Source organism: Phytophthora infestans, genomic scaffold (assembly GCF_000142945.1).
Source record: "Phytophthora infestans T30-4 supercont1.101 genomic scaffold, whole genome shotgun sequence".
Classification (NCBI taxonomy): domain Eukaryota; phylum Oomycota; class Peronosporomycetes; order Peronosporales; family Peronosporaceae; genus Phytophthora; species Phytophthora infestans.
This window is the reverse complement of record NW_003303658.1, coordinates 315,213-321,792: the sequence shown is the minus strand read 5'-3', so window position 1 is coordinate 321,792 and position 6,580 is coordinate 315,213.

The window sequence follows — 6,580 nt, the reverse complement described above, 5'->3', positions numbered from 1 at the left end:
TGGAGTAGTGTGAGATAGTTAGCTCTATCCTTACTACCAGCGACAACGGCCGTCGCGCCTATGTGTTTTTCCGCCTTGGCAGCCGACGCTGCGCCCACAAGCTGTCCGCCTTGCAGCCGCAACCGCTCTCACGAGGTTGTCCATAGCCGTCGGAAATCGCTATCAATAGTAGTAAAGCTGATATCTGCCAATTACTGATATACGAGTGCTGTAATATTGCTGCACGCATAGCCGGAGTCCAGGTCATCCCCACGGTCGGTCTTAATCTGGAGCTTCCCCTGAAATAGTTTCTACACGAGGCCAGTGGAGTAGTCTGAGAGAGTTAGCTCTATCCTTACTACCAGCGACAACGGACGTCGCGCCTATGTGCTTTTCCGCCTTGGCAGCTGACGCTGCGCCCACGAGCTGTCCGCCTTGCCGTCGCCGCCGCGCTCACGAGCTACCCCATAGCCGTATGAAATCGCTATCAATAGTAGTAAAGCTGATATCTGCGAATTAGTGATATACGAGTGCCGTAACATTGCTGCACGCATAGCCGAAGTCCAGGTCATCCACACGGTCGGCCTAATGTGGAACTTCCCCTGGAATAGTTTTTACACGAGGCCAGTGGAGAAGGCTGAGACCGTTAGCTCTATCCTTACTACCAGCGACAACTGACGTCGCGCCTACGCGCGTTTCCGCCTTGGCAGCTGACGCTGCGCCCACGAGCTGTCCGCCTTGCCGTCGCCGCCGCGCTCACGAGCTACACCATAGCCGTCGGAAATCGCTATCAATAGTAGTAAAGCTGATATCTGCGAATTAGTGATATTCGAGTGCTGTAACATTGCTGCACGCATAGCCGGAGTCCAGGTCATCCCCACGGTCGGCCTTAATCTGGAACTTATCCTGGAATAGTTTCTACACGAGGCCAGTGGAGTAGTCTGAGACCGTTAGATCTATCCTTACTACCAGCGACAACTGACGTCGCGCCTACGCGCTTTTCCGCCTTGGCAGCTGACGCTTCGCCCACAAGCTGTCCGCCTTGCCGTCGACGCCGCGCTCACGAGCTTGCCCATAGCCGTAGAAAATTACTATCAATGGTAGTAAAGCTGATATCTGTTGCAGCGGGGCTGCCGTAGCTTTAGCGTCAGAGGAAGACGTTCGACTCAAAGAGTCACTAATACTAAGTTCTTTATGTAAAGGACACTTACAGCCCAAGACCAGGGCTCAAAGTTAATACCTTAACTTTTATGCTTCAAAACCAGAAGTGTTTTATTTACTATTATTGCGGCCAAGCCGCCTAGGGGTAAATGTATCTCTTTGACTATCTAGCATAGTTAAACCTAATCAAATGCATAACGTGTGGCTTTCAGCCAAAGTACTGAGAGACCTTGTTAACTCTCCAACTTATGTACTGAGCGTTTGTTACCTCTCCGGGTACTTCGTACCCCTGTGTGTTCCACACTATGTAACCCCGTTACATCTGTGGATTAGTGTTATACGAGTGCCGTAACTTTGCTGCACCCATAGCTGGAGTCCAGGACATCCACACGGTCGGCCTTAATCTGGAACTTCCCCTGGAATAGTTTTTACACGAGGCCAGTGGAGTAGTCTGAGACAGTTAGCTCTATCCTTACTACCAGCGACAACTGACGTCGCGCCTACGCGCTTTTCCGCCTTGGCAGCTGACGCTGCGCCCACGAGCTGTCCGCCTTGCCGTCGCCGCCGCGCTCACGAGCTACACCATAGCCGTCGGAAATCGCTATCAATAGTAGTAAAGCTGATATCTGCGAATTAGTGATATTCGAGTGCTGTAACATTGCTGCACGCATAGCCGGAGTCCAGGTCATCCCCACGGTCGGCCTTAATCTGGAACTTCCCCTGGAATAGTTTCTACACGAGGCCAGTGGAGTAGTCTGAGACAGTTAGCTCTATCCTTACTACCAGCGACAACTGACGTCGCGCCTACGCGCTTTTCCGCCTTGGCAGCTGACGCTGCGCCCACGAGCTGTCCGCCTTGCCGTCGCCGCCGCGCTCACGAGCTACACCATAGCCGTCGGAAATCGCTATCAATCGTAGTAAATCTGATATCTGCGAATTAGTGATATTCGAGTGCTGTAACATTGCTGCACGCATAGCCGGAGTCCAGGTCATCCCCACGGTCGGCCTTAATCTGGAACTTGTCCTGGAATAGTTTCTACACGAGGCCAGTGGAGTAGTCTGAGACCGTTAAATCTATCCTTACTACCAGCGACAACTGACGTCGCGCCTACGCGCTTTCCACCTTGACAGCTGACGCTGCGCCCACGAGCTGTCCGCCTTGCCGTCGCCGCCGCGCTCAACGAGCTTGCCCATAGCCGTAGAAAAATTACTATCAATTGGTAGTAAAAGCTGATATCTGTTGCAGCGGAGGCTGCCGTAGCTTTAGCGTCAGAGGAAGACGTTCGACTCAAAAGAGTCACTAATACTAAGTTCTTTATGTAAAGGACACTTACAGCCCAAGACCAGGGCTCAAAGTTAATACCTTAACTTTTATGCTTCAAAACCAGAAGTGTTTTATTTACTATTATTGCGGCCAAGCCGCCTAGGGGTAAATGTATCTCTTTGACTATCTAGCATAGTTAAACCTAATCAAATGCATAACGTGTGGCTTTCAGCCAAAGTACTGAGAGACCTTGTTAACTCTCCAACTTATGTACTGAGCGTTTGTTACCTCTCCGGGTACTTCGTACCCCTGTGTGTTCCACACTATGTAACCCCGTTACATCTGTGGATTAGTGTTATACGAGTGCCGTAACTTTGCTGCACCCATAGCTGGAGTCCAGGACATCCACACGGTCGGCCTTAATCTGGAACTTCCCCTGGAATAGTTTTTACACGAGGCCAGTGGAGTAGTCTGAGACAGTTAGCTCTATCCTTACTACCAGCGACAACTGACGTCGCGCCTACGCGCTTTTCCGCCTTGGCAGCTGACGCTGCGCCCACGAGCTGTCCGCCTTGCCGTCGCCGCCGCGCTCACGAGCTACACCATAGCCGTCGGAAATCGCTATCAATAGTAGTAAATCTGATATCTGCGAATTAGTGATATTCGAGTGCTGTAACATTGCTGCACGCATAGCCGGAGTCCAGGTCATCCCCACGGTCGGCCTTAATCTGGAACTTCCCCTGGAATAGTTTCTACACGAGGCCAGTGGAGAAGGCTGAGACCGTTAGCTCTATCCTTACTACCAGCGACAACTGACGTCGCGCCTACGCGCTTTTCCGCCTTGGCAGCTGACGCTGCGCACACAACCTGACCGCCTTGCAGTCGATGCTGCGCTCACGAGCTTGCCCATAGCCGTAGGAAATCGCTATCAATAGTAGTAAAGCTGATATCTGCTGATTGGTGATATACGAGCGCTGTAACATTGCTGCACGCATAGCCGGAGCACAGGTCCTCCACACGGTCGGCCTTAATCTGGAACTTCCCCTGGAATAGTTTCTACACGAGGCCAGTGGAGTCGTCGGAGACCGTTAGCTCTATCCTTACTACCAGCGACAACTGACGTCGCGCCTACGTGCTTTTTCGCCTTGGCACCCGACGCTGCGCACACAACCTGACCGCCTTGCAGCCGCAGCCGCGCTCACGAGGTTGCACATAGCCGTAGGAAAGCGCTATCAATAGTAGTAAAGCTGATATTTGCTGATTAGGGGCTATACGAGTGCCGTAACATTGCTGCACGCATAGCTGGAGTCCAAGTCATCCACACGGTCGGCCTTAATCTGAAACTTCCCCTGGAATAGTTTCTACACGAGGCCAGTGGAGTAGTCGGAGATCGTTAGCTCTATCCTTACTACCAGCGACAACTGACGTCGCGCCTACGTGCTTTTTCGCCTTGGCACCCGACGCTGCGCACACAACCTGACCGCCTTGCAGCCGCAGCCGCGCTCACGAGGTTGCACATAGCCGTAGGAAAGCGCTATCAATAGTAGTAAAGCTGATATTTGCTGATTAGGGGCTATACGAGTGCCGTAACATTGCTGCACGCATAGCCGGAGTCCAGGTCATCCCCACGGTCGGTCTTAATCTGGAGCTTTCCCTGGAATAGTTTCTACACGAGGCCAGTGGAGAAGGCTGAGACCGTTAGCTCTATCCTTACTACCAGCGACAACTGACGTCGCGCCTACGCGCTTTTCCGCCTTGGCAGCCGACGCTGCGCCCACAAGCTATCCGCCTTGCCGTCGCCGCCGCGCTCACGAGCTACACCATAGCCGTCGGAAATCGCTATCAATAGTAGTAAAGCTGATATCTGCTGATTGGTGATATACGAGCGCTGTAACATTGCTGCACGCATAGCCGGAGTCCAGGTCTTCCCCACGGTCGGCTTTAATCTGGAGCTTCCCCTGGAATAGTTTCTACACGAGGCCAGTGGAGTAGTGTGAGATAGTTAGCTCTATCCTTACTACCAGCTACGGCAGACGTCGCGCCTATGTGCTTTTCCGCCTTGGCAGCCGACGCTGCGCCCACAAGCTGTCCGCCTTGCATTCGACGCCGCGCTCACGAGCTTCCCCATAGCCGTAGGAAATCGCTATCAATGGTAGTAAATTTGATATCTGCGAATTAGTGATATACGAGTGCCGTAATATTGCTGCACGCATAGCCGAAGTCCAAGTCATCCACACAGTCGGCCTTAATCTGAAACTTCCCCTGGAATAGTTTCTACACGAGGCCAGTGGAGAAGTCAGAGACAGTTAGCTCTATCTTTACTACCAGCGACAACTGACGTCGCATGCTACACCATAGCCGTCGGAAATCGCTATCAATAGTAGTAAAGCGGATATCTGCGAATTAGTGATATTCGAGTGCTGTAACATTGCTGCACGCATAGCCGGAGTCCAGGTCATCCCCACGGTCGGCCTTAATCTGGAGCTTCCCCTGGAATAGTTTCTACACGAGGCCAGTGGAGTAGTCTGAGACAGTGAGCTCTATCCTTACTACCAGCGACAACTGACGTCGCGCCTACGCGCTTTTCCGCCTTGGCAGCTGACGCTGCGCCCACGAGCTGTCCGCCTTGCCGTCGCCACCGCGCTCACGAGCTACCCCATAGCCGTAGGAAATCGCTATCAATAGTAGTAAAGCTGATATCTGCGAATTAGTGATATTCGAGTGCTGCAACATTGCTGCACGCATAGCTGGAGTCCAGGTCATCCACACGGTCGGCCTAATGTGGAACTTCCCCTGGAGTAGTTTCTACACGAGGCCAGTGGAGAAGTCAGAGACCATTAGCTCTATCCTTACTACCAGCGACAACTGACGTCGCGCCTACGCGCTTTTCCGATCGTGATATCCAAAAGCGCCCCCCCGGTGCTTCCGTGGCTGATCTGCCGCCCGTGCAATCGTGGAATCGCCTTTTGTGGCTCCGCGATTTGCCGTCTATAACTCCCGTTGCTGCGTGTTATCTCACGGTTTAGTGGCTGGACCACCGTCCGTGCAATCGTATTATCTCGCGGTATCGTGGTTGGTCTGTCGTCCGAGCTATTGTGAGCTACCGTAACACTGTGCTCCGTGGCTTGGCTCTACCCTGGTATCGTGCTCCAATGCTCGGTGATTTCCCGCTTATGCTCTCCTGTGGCTTTGTGTTAGATTCATCGTCTGTGCTTCATGTTCTACCGTGGTGTTATGGAAGAATTGCTTTCCGTGCACCTTACCGTTTCCGTGGCCCGTGTTTTTCAGCATGTTGGGGTGTCATTACTTCAGTTACTTTCCGTGATCCATACGCTCCCACCATATTCTTGCCATTCCAAGTTTTCATGGTAGCGTGCTCGTCCGTGGCTCGTGCTTTTCAGAATGGCTAGCTGCCTTCATTAATTTAGTTCTTTTTCAACGTCCGTGGCCTTCTGTGCTTCGTGTTCTTCCCCTCTACCCCATCGTGTACATAGTGTGCGCCGGTGTTCCTCTGTGTTTCGTGTTCTTGTTTATCCACTTGCCTCCGCGCTAATTCAATCGCAAACGCTGTTTTTATTTTGTTTTGATGTATGCTACATATCGTGGTGAAAAGTGCGCACAATATCTTAAGGTCGTACACTACGCGCGCGAATACAAAGGAATACGATCCTTTTTTATCGGCGGCGGAGTGGTGTACATGGTTATGTGGGGTGGGATGGTGGGAAGCCACTATATTCACATTTTAAAAGTGTTCGAATATTTAATATTAGTAATAAATTGTGCATCTTTATCTAACGCAAATATAATACCGGTACTTTGGTTTGAATTGATTAGTATTAGTAATAACATGCGTTTTTTTCTTGCGCAACTAATTAATTTTTGTAGTACTGCTATAAACGTCTGCAAGAAAAATATGAAATTCTCAAAACATAGTATTACTCAAAAGTTTTGTAAGTTTTATTATTTAAAAGTACTACATAGCCTAAAATATCATTATATATCCTATAAGTACTAAAGTTTCGATTGAGGCCGAAATATGAGTCACCAAATCCTACAATTTTTTTCAACAGCTCCTACGACGATATAGTACGTGTGTGCTTATCGGCGCCTTATACTAATGCTAACTAACGCGTGCACAGGCAGCGCCACTTGCGCGTGGCCTTGCATACCGCAGCT